Here is a 16410-nt window from a genome sequence, read left to right as displayed (position 1 = left end):
ACTCTCATGCTGTCGATTGGGACCTTCAAGACTCTTAAGAGGGCCAGATGGCTCACATGTGCCCTTTCATATATCATTTTTTAAAATTTTGTTCTTCCAATCTGGACAAGCAGGGACAGATATGTGCCCTTTTGCCTTTCTCCCTTCATTATTCTTCTTACTTCCTATCTGGAATGAAGACATGATGACTGGAGCCTCAGCAACCTCAAGGAGGGAGCCATGAGGATGGAAACCCTTGCTTGCTAAGGATGGCAGAGGGGAAAATAAAAGAGGCCTGGGCTCCCTAGCACCATGAAACCATCATACCAGCCCAGGACTGTCATCTCCAGATGTTTTATTCAAAAGATAACACCATGTCATGTTTAAGCCATTGTTCCCTTTGTTTTCTCTTACATGGAGCAGAATCTAATAGAAACTGTGGCTAATTATTCTTGAGCAGTGATTACTTCTACAAATCTGGTTTATTGTGGCACATATTGGATGAAAGAAAGAGTTTATGAAAACCAGCTCAGTGCTTCTTCCTCCATCCTGTTGCAGGAGGCACATTGGCCTAGAAGCAACAATGGAGATCAACTATTCTCATCTATTGCTATGCCATCAAGCCTGTTTATTATGTTTTTCGTTCATGGATCCCAAGTTTCAAAAAAAAAAGTTGAACCATCTATTAAGTTATGAGCCGATGATTCATCATAAAAAATAGGTAACAACCACAGTGGCTATTTGTCATTTTCTGACTGTCCAGCATCTGATCAATCCCCTTCCTGTATTCAGTGAATTCTCCTGACAGAATAGATTCTCCTGAGGCCTTGCTCCCTGCCCTGCGGCAGCTGAGCACGAGCACACAGACTTATGGTTAGCCAGCTGGATGGTGTCGCCTGGGACTTTGGATCTAGAATGAGTGACACAATACCAGCCATGGTTTGGTGTTCGTTCCTCCGGAGCAGCAGCATCTTTGTCCTGGAGATGACACTGGAACCCAGTGGTACCCAACCAGGCTGCTCCCATGATGTGATCTCGGCTGAACCCCTCATCACCCAGCTTTCCGTGGTTATGCCCATTTCCAAAGCTTAGTCCTCCTGCCTTTCCACTTATTCTGGAGCTAGCTGACATCTTTCCAATGCATGTGTTTATTTATTTATTTTCTTAAATCATCCAGGGTTGGCTTCTATTGCTTGGAACCATGAATCCTGACTGATACACATGCTGAGGAACACGATTTTTTTTTTTTTTTTTTAACCTGTGATATCACATGGAATTGACAAAGTACCAACTAGATCAAAAGATGGTGTTTCCATAAACCGGTGCAGCCTTAACTGGGCAAATGCACACTTTCTGTTGGTGATGATTTGGAGACTTTATGGATCCTGGAAGATCATGTTCTTAAAGCTAACCCATGCCTGTGGGTGTAGATGTACTGTGGGTGGGAGCTTCTGACTAGGTTATTTCAGTTGAGGCGTGCCAGGTGGGTCTTAAACCTCTTATTGAGTCCTTTATAAGAGGGTGAAATTCCTCAGAAAGAAAGACATGGAAGCTGAGAGAAAACCACAGAAGCTCAGAGAGAAAGTCGCAAATACGAGAAGCTGAGAGCAATGAACCCCAGAAGAGAAGGGAGAGGCCAGCAGATGCGGCCATGTGCCTCGCCATCTGACAAAGGCACATGATATTGTGTTGATGATGCCCTAGAGTTGGACATTTTCAAGGCCTCAGAACTATAAGCTTGCGAACTAATAAATCCCCACCGTAAAAGCTAACCTAGTTCTGGTATATTGCATTTCAAGAGCATTAGCAAACTAAAACAATTGGGCTTTTAAAAACATTTGGGATAGTCTCCAATTTTCCATTTCTACCACTGGGGATCCCCAATCACTAAGAACTCCAGTCTGGTTACCGTTGATATTATTATTATTTTTAAATTTATTTTGTATTATTAAACCAAAACAACATAAAAGCATGAACACTTGTCATTGATATTATTATGTTACAGATGAGAAAATGGTATGTCAGCGAATTGAAGTGATTTGCTCTCTACATCAGGCTAAAAAGACAACATCTCGGTGAGGATTGTTAGCCATTCTTGCCTTCAGTCAGTCAGTTAGCCAGTCAACAAACACCCACCAAGCACCTTCAATGCACTGTGTTCCACCAGTGGACGCAGTCTCTGGAACTCATAGTAAGGTAGGAGAGATGAGTGATTCAAGTGGATGTGAAATCTCCCCACTTCTCAAAAAAGCTTTGGGGTAACCAAATAGACCCAAATCACTTGAAAAGGGCAGGCGAGGCTATCAAGAAGGAAAAATGTAAATGATAGTGAGAATAGAAAGAATGTGACTTAGCATCAAGAACCCAAGAATGGTCAGTAAAAGCAAGGGATTTGACCAGGGAAGCCATTAGCCCTACAGATGCTAACTGCAGTTATGACCAGATGAGAAGCCCTGCCAAGAGCAGGGTGTGGTTCTAGGAGGAGCCAGGATGAGGTTTGGCAGAAAGCTTCAGCAAGTCAGAGAGTCAAATTAACATATTCTTGTGTCCTCCTTTAAGAGCACATTATGCAGAAATGTCTGAACTTGCAAAATAGATTTTTGAGAGGTTTATTCACATTAAAAAAATAATTCTTCACTTTCTCGACAGGAAGACTTACATCTATTGCCTAAGTTGCAGGAATTTTGCCTGGCTTATTTATTCTCTGAAACGACATTTTGAGGAGACATTATTATCCCCATTTCATGGGTTAGAAAACAGGGCTCCTACAGATTAAGTAACCTGTCAAGATCAGGTATGAGGCAGAGCCCAGATTTGGGTGTTGTTTCATCCAGCTCCAAAGCCTTTGTGTACCTCATTCTCCCAAGCTGCCCCCACAGGGCGCCTTTAAATAATGAACACTCAAAATGCATTTGGAAAGCATTTCTAATTGAAGAGATTCAATTGACAAAGATTAGATTTGCACACAATTCTGAGAACACATCCGTTGGCAAAGCATTATGCAACAATGTAAGGATAAATAGCGTGGATCCCATGGAAAGAAAAGAGGAAAATAATAGAGGAAGTGTGGTTAATTAAGGCAGTAGGAACTGAAACACTACAGGAGCAGAACATTCGCTCCCAGAATATGATACAATATACAGCTTCATTAGGAAGACAATTTATGTGGTAGGAGAGATAATAGCAAGAGAGAAGGAAATGTAAAAACAAATTACTCTACTAGAAAACACGGATTTGAAAATATTTTACAATGATTGATTTGCAAGAAATCTCTCTGCAGTATATACATCCCTGGGTTCTTTGCTTTCAGAGATCTTATAAAATAGGTCAGCGTATCTGGTTTGGACAGGTTTAGGTGTGATTTGCCTCTGTGGGGAAAGGGGCCAGCTGGGTGTTTTCAAAGGCTCCCTTTAGTTTATGACTCCAAGATTCCCCTCATGGGAGCTTTCTCGGACTGTCATTTTTTTTTAAACCGTTTAACTTGGTGACTTTTGTTTCCTTATTCTTCGAAACTCCCCACAGAGCTTTAACCAAATCAGACCCCACTAAGAGTCTTGTATTGCTTTCTGGGCACACATTTTTTTTTTTTTTAGGGAGGAAGGGAAGGAAAGACAGAGAAGGAAGGAAGGATGGAAGGAAGGAAGGGAGGAAGAAAGGGAAACATTTTTAAACATTTTCTTGTTTTATTATATTTTGTTTGTTTGTTTGTTTTTTACATGGGCTAGGGCCGGGAATCGAACCGGGGTCCTCCGGCACGGCAGGCAAGCATTCTTGCCCGCTGAGCCACTGCGGCCCGCCCTGGGCACACATTTTAAAAGGGGCACCGACCTGCTCTCCTCCAGAGAACGGAACCAAGACAAATGGGTAGAAGTTGCTCAGAGATACATTTTGACCCGATGCAAGAAAACCTTATCTCCTGCTACCAAAGCCCTCTGACGAAGGAACTGGCTTTTTTTTGAGACCACATGTTCCTAGGGATTGGAAATGAGGGTATTTGAACATCTGTCAAAGTTGCTCTGGAAGACATTTTCTGTCTGTTTTTCTGGGGGGAGGAACTAATATTTTTTCTAATTTCAACACTAGGGTTGGTGATCATAGAACTCTTCAGTATGTTTTACCAAAATGATAGCTCCTTTATAGTTATTTTATCTTGATAATTAACCTCCCTTCTTCCACCCCCCTCTAAAAAATGTTTGCAAAACAATATAGAATGACAACAATTAAAATGCCAAGCTTAAATTGTTGTCTGATGATGTCACGCTTCCTTCTTTGGGGAAGTTGGACACAGTGTGGGCTGGTGACTCATAAAGCAGAGGTCTCTAAACCAACTAGGGTGACAGTGACCCTACTGGCACCTCCCAAACGGCCCCTGAGCAGGTCCACGTGCAAAAACAAAGTGAGCTGAGGGTGGAGTGAAGACTTCCACAGGTCCTTTCCTAGGGTTCTACGTTTTGGTTAATGACACCTCCTTCCAACCAGATATAGAATCCCAACTTATCCCTTTGATAACATCCTTTCCCTATACCCACCCCATACCACCCTATTCAATCCATGACTGAGTCTTGTCCACTTTCTCCCTATCTCCACTGTCTTGGCACTAACTCAGGCCTCCATCATCGTCTGTCACCTGGGCTATGTCATATGGTCCCACGCCAATTTATTTTATACACTGAAGTCAGCATGGTTTGTTTAAAAAATTAGAACCCATCCTGTCACGCTGCTACTTACCCTTCTCAGTGACTTCCTGTTGCACTTAGGATGAAGAATACAGCTTGGCCTTGACTCTGCCTGTTCTGGTGCCCACATATTTCTCCAGCTCTCCCTTTTCTGTTCACCGCCTGCCCTGCCACTGGCTCTCTGGTTCCAGTCACATGGACCTTTCCACCCATCTTCCCCCACCACAGAGCCTTTGCTCATGCTCTTGTCACTGTTCTCCCCCCTACACACCTCCTTTTTTTTTTTTTTAACTGTATGTGGGTTTTGGGGTGTTTTTTTTGCATTCTTTTATTGATACAACAAAACAATATACAAACATGAACATTCTCAACGTATGAACATTCCATACTTGGTGTACAATCAATGGTTCACAAGATCATCACATGGTTGTATATTCATCACCATGATTATTTCTTAGAACATTTACATCACTCCAGAAAAAGAAATACAAAGTGAAAAAGAAAAAACTCATATTTATCATACCCCTTACCCCTCCCTCTCACTGACCACTAGTATTCTTATCTACCCAATATATTCTAACCTTTGTTCCCCCTATTTTTTCCTATAGCCTGTACCCCTCCCTTTCACTGATCACTAGCATTTCAATGTACTCAGTTTACTGTTTTTAATCTGTATGTGTTTTTAAAATCATCTTAAGCCTTATGATAACAAAATTTACAAACGTGTACTGACGGTCTGTCTCCACCTAACTCCTTATGAGTTGGCAAAAGCATCATGACCGAGCACATATAATTCAGTGGCTCTACAATTTCATGTGGTTTTGAATAGCAACTGAAAGACAACCCTGAATTACAACTTAGTCTGATTGAAGACAGTAAAGAGTTTAAAAGCAAAATTGAACTTGCTACTATATCTTGTGACACTGACTTTTGAAAGCACCCAACCTTATAGATTATCTATAATATGTGGAAAGTGTCCAGCATTCTTTATTTGGTATTATACCTAAATCACACCAAAATGCTTTTTGTTCATTAGAAGGCAACATTTCAGATATAAAGAATTAGATTGGTACAGTTAAGACCAAAAACACAAAGCAGCCATAGCTACCTTATTTTCAAAACTTGCCTTTAAAGAGCATCAATTGAAACTCAGATGAGCTCTGTTCATTGACACAGTGAAGGGATTTCCTTAGTATTTGCATATATGCATGAAATCAGTTATATAAATCTAAGCATAAAACCAATCTCCTATAGTTATGAATTGGCATTCACCATCTTTGTGAAAAGTTGAACATTACTATTTCAACCTAGCTTCAAGTCCAGTGATATCTTTAGAAGGGGGATATAGTGATGGCACTTGCTGAACCAGAATTACTATCAACATTCAAAAAGCTTGATCATACTCATTTAACTACAAGCTCTTCTAATTTATCTCAGGACTGACTATCCAATAAAGATATCCTGTTAGGAGTGATGCCTCAATGAATTCCAGAGTGATTCGATCAGTGAGTGGAAAAGTATTTGCAAAGCCCCCTTCGGGGAATGGTGAGAACGGGGAGAAATTCACCTTCCCCAAGTAGAATTCTTGATATTCTCAGTGTGGACAACTAAAGCTATAGGCTGAGCCCCCAGTCTTGGGGTTTGTTCATATGAAACTTAACCCCACAAAGGATAGGTCAACTCTACTTAAAATTTAGGCCTAAGAGTCACCCCCGAAAGAGCCTCTTTTGTTGCTCAGATGTGGCCTCTCTCTCCAGCCAACACAACAAGCAGTCTCACCACCCTCCCCCTCTCTGTGTGGGACATGACTCCCAGGGGTGTGGACCTTCCTGGCAACGTGGGACAGAAATCCTAGAATGAGCTGAGACAGCATCAAGGGATTGGGAAAACCTTCTCAACCAAAAGGAGGAAAAGAGAAATGAGACAAAGTTTCAATGGCTGAGAGATTCCAAACAGAGTCAAGAGGTTATCCTGGAGGTTATTCTTACACATTAAGTAGATATCACCTTGTTATCCAAGATGTAATGGAGAGGCTGGAGGGAACTGCCTGAAAATGTAGAGCTATGTTCCAGTAGCCATGTTTCTTGAGGATGATTGAATAATGATACAGCTGTCACAATGTGACTGTGTGATTGCGAAAACCTTGTGTCTGACGCTCCTTTTATCTACCTTGTCAACAAACAAGTAGAACATATGGAATAAAAATAAATAATAGGGGGAACAAACACTAAAATAAATTTAGTTTGAAATGCTAGTGATCAGTGAAAGCTAGGGGTAAGGGCTATGGTAGGTAAAATCTTTTTTTTTTCCTTTTCTGTTTTCATTTTATTTCTTTTTCTGATTAATGCAAATGTTCTAAGAAATGATACATATGCAACTAAGTGATGATATTGTGAATTACTGATTATATATGTTAATGTGTTATTTGGTTTGTTAATTTTTTAAATTAATAAATAAATTTAAAAAATATATATCCTGTTAACCATGCATGATCTGAATTCTGGTATATGAGGTAAATGTAGACATGGTCCATGTAAAAAAGTCACAAGACATCTTCTGTTTTACAATGAATAATGAAGTGACCAACTGTTATTCATTATGGCTTTTTTGAGATAAGCTATGAAGTCTGTCCTTTCTGCCTTCTTCTTTCTTTTTTTTTTACATGGGCAGGCACTGGAAATCGAACCCGGGTCCTCTGGCATCGCAGGCAAGCATTCCTGCCTGCTGAGCCACTGTGGCCTGCCCTCTGCCTTCTTCTTAATGCCAGCAAAGATCATTTTTTTGTTCCAGGGATGTACTTCTTGGGAGTCTCCAAATGTTCCATCTGTGTCTTCCTAAGTGATGCCTTTTCTTGTTGGCACCTGTGTAAGAGAATCCAGGGGCCTGACCTGTCTTCTGCCCAAATTGACCAGGCAGATACAGCACAGTCTTGTCCTGGCCTCCGTTTTCCATGGTGTGGCACTGGGCAGCTTGCTGAACAAAACTCTTCTTGCCCTTGTCAACATCACCCATTCTGAATTTGCTCTCTCGTCATGCGTGACACGAAGGTCCCAGCTCAGAAGCCAGATGTCCCGCGCTCTCTCTTTACCTAGCTGAGGCTTACCCCTCTTTCAGATCTCACATCAGTGGTCCAATCTTTTGAGGGCAGACCTATTGTTTAGGGTGGAAACTTTGATTGCATTGTTTCCATGGAGGTGTGGGTGTGGCCTTTTGATTAGATGGAGATGTGACTCCGCCCATTCAAGGTGGGTCTTGATTAGTTTACTGGAGTCCTTTAAAACAGGAAATAGTTTGGAGGAAGCTCAGACACTTGGAGAACAGTTGATTGAGAGCCGAAAGAGGTGCAGATTTTGGGAGATGCTTGGAGTGTGGACAGAGAGAGCAGACGCCTAGAAACGGATGCTTGGGAGATGCCGAGTCTAGCAGATGTCTCCATGTGCCTTCCCATGAGACGCTAAGCAGCCAGAACCCAGAGTTTTGCCCAAGAGGAGCTAAGTGAAGGCCCACAGACTCTTAGAGAGTAAAATACTGGCATCAGAAGCTGGAAGCAACAGAACTGGAAACAATGACCAGCAGACATCAGTCATGTGCCTTCCCATGTAACAGAATCAGCCTTTCTAGAGTCAAGGTATTTTTCTCTGGATACTTTAGTTTGGACATTTTTATGGCCTTAGAACTGTAACTTGTAGTGTAATAAATTTTCTTTTTAAAAGTCATTCCATTTCTGGTACATTGCATTCCTGCAGCATTTAAACTAAAACAACTTGTTTTCCTGTTGGACTGTCATCCCCAGAAGAACAGAAACCATGTCTAGTGTCCTCGGCAAAGAGTCCTCTGCCGGCAGAGTCCCTGCATCATTGTGAAATGAATGAATGTGGAGGCTTGTGAGACGCTGAGTCTGAGTGGCTCTTTGTGCGCTAGAATTGCTGCTAGACCCAGGAAGTGGTCATCGATATGGTGCTTTGCAACCCTTGCTGTCCCCTTACCACCCTGAAATCTCGACAACCACTAATGTCAGAAAATCCAACAGCAGCTACCTACTGCTTTGGTTAAGTATTGTCCTCAAATTTTAGTCTTCTTGCTTAATTCAATTAAGGGGATGGGAATGTCCCTAACACTCAAGTTCATCCAGAACTAAATCTATTTCTAAAACTCTCTCTCTAGTAAGAAATATCTGAGTTACAAAAGAATATCAGGCAAAAAAACCAAACAAGCTATTAGGCAGCTGGAAGGTGTGGATAGTGAAAAGATCTAGAAAGGAAAAGGAATGACTTTGTACACAGATAGATTCCATGCACAGGTTATGATTCTTGGCCTTTGAATGTGTGATTCCTTTCCCATGTGTCAAAATCCCGGTCAACCATTAGAAGCAAGCTCAAGAGACTTTTGGAAGCCTTCACTGGCCCATGCAAGCTGGATTGCTTGCTCCATCAGGGCATCTTGGCCACACTTCCACCATTATTGTGTTCACACACCACACGGCAAACATTTGCTTGTGTGCATGTCTCCTTTGGGGCTGCGAGCTCTTTGAAAGGAAGCCTCACATCCTTCACATCTTTACATCTGGTGTAGTATCTGGTTCTACGAGTCGGGACTTTGGCTGCAAGCTAAAGAAACCAACTTGATTTACCAACTTAAAGAGTAAAGGAGAAGCTACTCTTCACTCATCATCTACAGTCACTCCGTGCTTCTTTCCATTGCTCAAAAACATGACAATCTGGGTGATCCTCCCATCAACAACCCAACAGATGTGCAGTAAGCAGGGCATACAGTAGGCGCTCAAGGAGGAAGGAGAATGAGGTGGGAAGAGCAACTAGGAAGACCATCTGAACCTTCTTTACAGTTTAGATTGAAGCCATTATGGGGGTTCAAACTCAAAGCATTTAAGAGGGTTTGGTCTGGGCTCCTCCCTCCCATTTCCCCTCCCTGCTCCATGGTTAAGCTCAGGAGACGGAGGGTAGTGCGTCCTGCTCACCAGCCCGGTGAGAGGGTGGGGCTGGGGCTGCTGACATGAGCGATTGGTGTGTTTGGGTCCCAGGAAAGTGGTGAGGTAGACATATCCTCCCTGCCTGGATCCACTTAACTCTTTTCTCAAATTGTTCTTCTTTTTAATTGCTCACATTTCTTTTCTTTGTTTTCCTAGTTAAGGCTAACAAAGAATGAATTGGGTATTTCAGCCGTTCTGTGGTCATCATTAATTTCATGGTCTTCTGCATTTATTAAGCCTTATTTCCTCTCTATAATCTCCTTTCCCCCTGATATTTGTAAAAGCACATCTTACTCTCCTTAATTGCTTTGGCTGGTGTGATCTCATTCTGATTTTTCTCCACCCTTATCTTTTCCCAGGAAGCTTTAACTGATGCAGCATGTTCTTGTTTAATTCTCTTTTTTTTTTCTCCACAGACAGGAATGCTTTTCTTTCTCCATAGATCTCTCACCAATCCTTGGGGAAGTTACATGGATTGTATTTTGTTTCTCCTTTAGAAGAAGTTTGGCTGGGCATTAATTCCAGGCAGGTGCCCTCCTTCCCCACCATCTCCTCCTCTGAAAATCACCCATATTCTCCAGTTTTCCATTTTCAGCCAAGGCTGAGCAGACTCAAAGCACTCCTTCCCCTGGCTGTCTTACTGCTTGAGTAGAAGGCTAGACCGAGGGCATGGAGAACAATGGAAGCTGTGTGGTTAGCTGGTCTACCTGTGAGCAGCTCTGGTACACAAACCTCTGGGAAGCTAACAGCTAACAGCCTGAAAGTCAGTATCTAGGGGACATCCAGTGACCACCACAGATAACCAAGCACTTGTTGCCAGACAGTGAAATTCCACCCCTCCCTAGTCTTTTGAGGGCAAGATCCAAATGTCCACCGGACTTTTGTCCATCTTTCCATCTATTACCAGCAGGCACTACAATTATAGCTTCCCCTGGGTATTTTGCTTATTTGCTTCATTTAACTTTCATTCTGCTCTGACTTGTAGTTAGTGATTTACATGTCCACACTCTCACATGTCCAAAATCTAACTCTATCTCACTCCTTTACAACTTAAACATACTTTGGATGCTGTGGTTCCCATTTCTATTGACATCATAGCCTAAATTATTCCAGAACCATCTCCAGTTCCCCCTCTCCCTCAGCCTTCATACGTAATCGTTCACCAATTTGCATCTTCTAAGTACTGGAGGATCTCAAACGTTCCCTGACATAGTGGACAACTCCTACTGCTCATCCTTTGTACTTGCTGTTTCCTCTTCCTGGAAGGTTCTTCTAACAGATACAGGCATGGTTAGCTCCCTCTGGCCTTCAGGACTCTGCTCAACTGTTAACCTTTCAAAGAGGCCTTCTCTAACCACTCCTACCTAAAACAGGACTTTCCTTTCCCTCTGCATCCCTGTGTTTTAGGTTCCTTGGCTGTTTAAGCAGATACCATGCAAAGGCCTGGCTTAAACAACAGGAATTTATTAGCTGACGATATTGAGGCTAAAAGAAAGTCCAAATCAAGGCATCACGAATATGATGCTTTCTTCCTGAAGCATCTGGGGCTGGCTGCCTGAGACCATTGATCCCTCGCTCCTCTGCCCCCTGGTACCGCACATGACATTTCCTCTCTCTGGCTCCCTGAATTTCATCCTGCTCATAAAGGACTCTAAGAATAACACTAAGACCCATTGTGACTGAGGTGGGCCGCACCTTAACTGAAGTCACCTCATCAAAAGGTCCTACTTACGATGGGTTCTCACCCACAGGACTAAGTTTAAGAACATGTTTTCCTTCAGTACATACCGCCCTAAATAGCCACCACACCTTTGCATTGCTTTGTTTTTCTTTACAGCACTTACTACCACCTGGAAAGTTATGTATTTACATGTGTTTGTCGTCTGTGTCTCCCAATTAGAATATGCTTAGGCTGTTTTGTTTGCTGCTCTATCTCCAATTCTTAGACAAGCAACTGGCACACGTATTAGGTGCTCAACAAAATGTTGTCGGTTTACTGACGAATGAATGAATAAATGAGTCAATCAATTTCCTTTTATAAAAAAATATATTTTTATTGTCAAAACTTAAACAGACACACATTCTTGGCATACAAACATTCTATACATGGTATACAATCAGTGCCTCACAAAATCATCACATAGCTGTGTATTTATCATCATGAAGTTTTTTTTGAACATGTAATTCTCTCCAACAAAAGAAAGAAAAAAGAAAAACTCATACATATCATACTCTCCCTTTCATTGACCACTAGTATTTCAATCTACTCAATTTAACATTTGTTCCCCCTATTATTTTTATTATTGTTTATTTTTTGTCCATATACATATATATTTCCCCCCCCGACCCATGGGCAGGCACCGTGAATCGAACCCAGGTCTCTGGCATGGCAGGCGAGAATTCTGCCTGTTGAGCCACAGTGGCCCGCTCTTCCTGTATTTTTTACTCATCTGTCCATACCCTAGATAAAAGGAGCATTAGACAAAAGGTTTTCACAATCACACAGTCACATTGTGAAAGCTATATCATTATACAACCATCTTCAAGAAACATGGTTACTGGCACACAGCTCTTCAGTTTCCCTCCAGCCTCTCCAAAACACCATAAAAAGGGGATACCTATATAATGCAAGAATAACCTCCAGGATAACCTCTCGACTCTGTTCGAAATCTCTCAGCCACTGACACTTTATTTTGTCTCATTTCTCTCTTCCCCCTTTTGGTCGAAAAGGTTTTCTCAAAACTTTGATGTCAGGTCTCAGCTCATCCCGGGAGTCATATCCCATGTTGCCAGGGAGGTTTACACCCCTGGGAGTCATGTCCCACGGAGCAGGGGAGGGCAGTGAGTTCTCTTGCTGTGTTGCAATTCCATATTTTGAGTAAGGTTTTTTGAGCTGGGTTTATATACTTGCAGCCTGAATGTCATAACATAGTGTTCAACTAATATTTGCCTAAAAAGTGGACAAATGAATCACTTAGTTTTGGTCAAGTTGTAAATTGCGTAGAGCTGTAATAACATCTGACATACGGCATCCTTTTTTTGCATCCCAAGGCATTGTCACATCCCTTTGGACACTCAAATCGGTTTACTGGCAAGATAAACAGAGCAAATAGTACCTTCTTCTCACAAGACAAGGAAAGCAAATGTGGTTTGGAGGAGTTAAGCAACAAGGCAGGGACAGAGCACATGTTTCCTTGTTCCCAGCCCACAGCTCTTTTAAACATTTTGGTTTTGCATTTTTGTCCACGGCTCAGCAGCTTTCTAACGTGGCAGTTACCCACAGCTCCTGGGGAGTGCTATAAAATTTTGTTCCATTTGGTCTCTATTTATCTAACTTTTCCAATCCCCTCTTCTCTGAAAGCCAATACATTTCTGAATTTTTCCCACATGAGACTGTGGGGTCTTTGGGAAAGAGAAAAGCAAGCATATGGCTCTCTGGAAATCAAGTCTGTCTCGTGAGATAAAAATTTTCCCTGTTAAGTCAGCCCATGGCACAACATTCGTCACAGCTGCCTTTTACATGTTGGGAACGTGGGTGACAGACGTGTGCCAGTGCCTGGAGTGGCCGTAATACATGGCAAATCAATCAGTCAATCTGCCCCCCTCCCCCATCGCTCCCCCACAGCCCTTCTCTAGCAGAGTGTTTTTGTTTCCCTCCCCTGCTATTCCCCACGGATGACATTAGCTCCCTTTTTAATTCCTTTCCCCTCGCTGCACGCTCAGATGTTCCTCACCAACCCCCCAGTGGATATGCAGAGACTTATTTGGTTTCACGAGTAATAGATAAAACAGCAGGGGCTTCTAATCAGAAAATGTTTCCTAGGCTGCAAAAGGCTGGAGAAGGCCACAAAACTGCCAGGATGGTTCAGAGTTTATTAATACGCAGTTGGCACAAGTCTGGCACACGCCACTGCTCTGTCCCCACGGGGAGGGAGGAGGGGTTAGTTATGTGTTCACAGACACTGCCTGCTGGGGGGGAGGCGAGAGAGACAGGGAGAACTTCCTCCTTTCCAGGGACTCCTGGGAGAGCTCATTCTTCTATGTGAATGACACACGCACACAGGTATTAGATCTCTTTATCTCTTTACATAGGTGCACTGCAAAAAGTTGCTTGGTTGTTTTGTTTTGGTTTTTTTCTCATTATAAATTTCAGATTTACAGTTGCCCTTGCTCTGGCCTGTCCCAAGGCACATTGTGATGGCTTTAAAAAAGAATTGCTGCAAATTCTTTGACCCACTTCCGCCCAGAGCCCCTCTCCTCGAATCCGTGGTCTGCGACGGCTCCAATCCACTGAGTTCGGAGGGTGGACGCCATGTGACTTCCGAGACTAGGTCATTATTAAAAGGCCAAGCAGGGCGGGCCCGGGGGCTCAGCAGGCAGAGTTCTGGCCTGCCATGCCGGAGACCCGGTTCGATTCCCGGTGCCTGCCCTGCCGCCCGCCTGCTTCCCCCGGAACGCTTGCTTTCTGGAGACCGGGTTCGGACACCCCCTGGAGGGAGCCCCCAGCTGCGCGAAGCCCCGTCCCCGAGCGGCCACGCGGGGGCGCCTCAGAGTCCCCCCGCCCCAGGGTGAGCCAGGCCCGCAGACTAGAGCGCACCCTCCGCCCTGAGCCTTGCAGCTCCCCTCCGTTCGCCTCGCCCGGGCATCGCAGTCTTCGCCGGGGACGCTCCACGCGCGGCAGGCCCGGGAGAAGCCACCCCCACCGAGTCCAGGAGCATAATGGTGGTGGTTGGACGCCGCTGCATTTGTGGGGCGGTGGTTGGGCAGCTGGAGGCAGAACCCACAGCAGTGAAGAGCCGGAGAATAATTCAGAGACTCTGGGGCCTGCGCGCATCCCAAGAGCTAGACCTCCCGGGAACCCCCGGCCTCACCTCCTCCCACCTCGGAAGTCTGAGCAACCAGGCTTGCTGCCGCTGCAGCGCCAGGCGCACCCACTCTGCACAGAGCCTCCAGTGGCCTCCTGGGCAGTCTTCCTCCCCTACTCCCCTCTCTTCTCCCTTCTCCTCCTACCCTCCCTTTAATTGCTCCGTGCAGCCACACTGGCGTCCTCACTGTCCCCCAAACGCGGGAGCTTTACTCACGCTGCCCCCCCTACGTGGCTTCCCCACTCCCATGTACTTACCCGACTGTCTCCTTTGGTCCTATTAGGTCTTAACTGAAAAGCCACTTCCTCCGGGAGTCCTTTTTATTTTCCTCTTGAGACCTTTCTGACCACCGTCTCTGAAAGTGCACATGCCCCACCCCAGCTTGCACTCTCCTTTTCCCTCAATGATTTTTCCTTTCTTACTACCCCTCACTATCTGGGTACTATATGAGATACTTATTTATCTTGCTTATTATCTGTCTCACCCTCAGAATGTAAGCTTCATGTGGCCAGGGATACATCCCTAGTGCCTTGAGGAGCACCTGGCACAAGAAAGCGGGCAGTCAATAAATATGCATGGAATAAATAAATGAATCCAATGTAAAAAGCTGTGGTTTTGCTATTACCCTAAGAAACCAATAAACACACAAGTATGTGCCGGACACAATACCCTCAATAAATATTTGGTAAATGAATAAACGGAAGAAATGAAGAATGCATGCTTATCACTGTTTTCAGAAAAAAAAGGTAGTGATGTGAATTTCCTCCTCTGGTAATTTCTCCCAACTTCCCTTTCCATGGACCGCCTGTCTCTCTTCTCTGTTGAACTGGGGCCTGTGATCCTCAAGCATACTGAAGCTTTTCTGTGCCTGTGCTTTGCTCCTGTGGGCTTCTCTGCTGGGTTGTGTTCCGTCTACATTTTAAGGAACTTACATCCTATTTGTTTGTCTTTCTGGAACAGGCTGGGACACCACCTGTCCCAGCCAGAACCCCTCTGGTCTCCAGTGAATTACACCTGAATTTGTCTGTGCTCTTTCACTGGTACCATGGTTCCTGGGTGCCTGCTTTACCTCCCTCATCCACATGCGATCCCCGGGGTGCCTTGCTCTTCTTTGTAGTCCCTACCACGTCTCACTCAGAGGCAGGCACAGTTACAGGCGGGGAATGGGGGAGTTTGGAGCTGGGTGGAGTGGTGGGGTAGGGGAGGAGCTCAGGACGCCAAGCTCGGGTCAGAGTCTGTTGGATTGTGAGAACTACTAGATTAACAGTAGAACTAACCTGTGCAATGGGTTGCTAGTGGAAAGAACGTGGGTTTTGAAATCAAAGAGCCTGGGCTCAGGTCTTGGCTAAGTCTCAGTAGAGGATTTATTTAACATCTCTAAGCCTCGCTTTCTTCATCTACAAAAATTCTTATGCCCTACGGGTATCACACAGATGAAAGAACACATGAATGGAAAAAAAACTGTAAACTGTAAAACATTAGGCAAATGCAAACAATGTGCCTGTTAGGTTTTCTAAATCACCTACAGCGAAATTGGCAAGGGCGAAGTTCAGGTTGTGGCCAGAAGGTGGCAGCAGCAGGCAAGGACTTGGAGCCACACTGGAAGCTGCTAGAAGGAGATAGCTGTACTGGCTCGCCCTGAGTTGATAGTTCTCTTTTCTGCCCAGCTCACCCGACCCTGAAGCTATAGAGACACCCCTCTCTCCCGGTGCGGGGTCTGGCCGTGGGGTAACCATGCCCCAGAAGCCTTCCCTTGAGTGATTTCCCCAGACATTTTTCATCACTGCCCTCAACATCACAATACTGCCGCATTTCTGGTGTACAGTATAGCTTTCTCACGATGGTCTTCTTTAGAGCTGCAGCGGGCATGCAGGCTTATTTCCCTCCTCACTTCACTATTTTA

The sequence above is a fragment of the Tamandua tetradactyla genome, chromosome 11 (genome assembly GCF_023851605.1).
Source record: "Tamandua tetradactyla isolate mTamTet1 chromosome 11, mTamTet1.pri, whole genome shotgun sequence".
In the NCBI taxonomy this organism is placed as follows: Eukaryota; Metazoa; Chordata; class Mammalia; order Pilosa; family Myrmecophagidae; genus Tamandua; species Tamandua tetradactyla.
Note: the sequence above shows the minus strand (reverse complement) of the source record.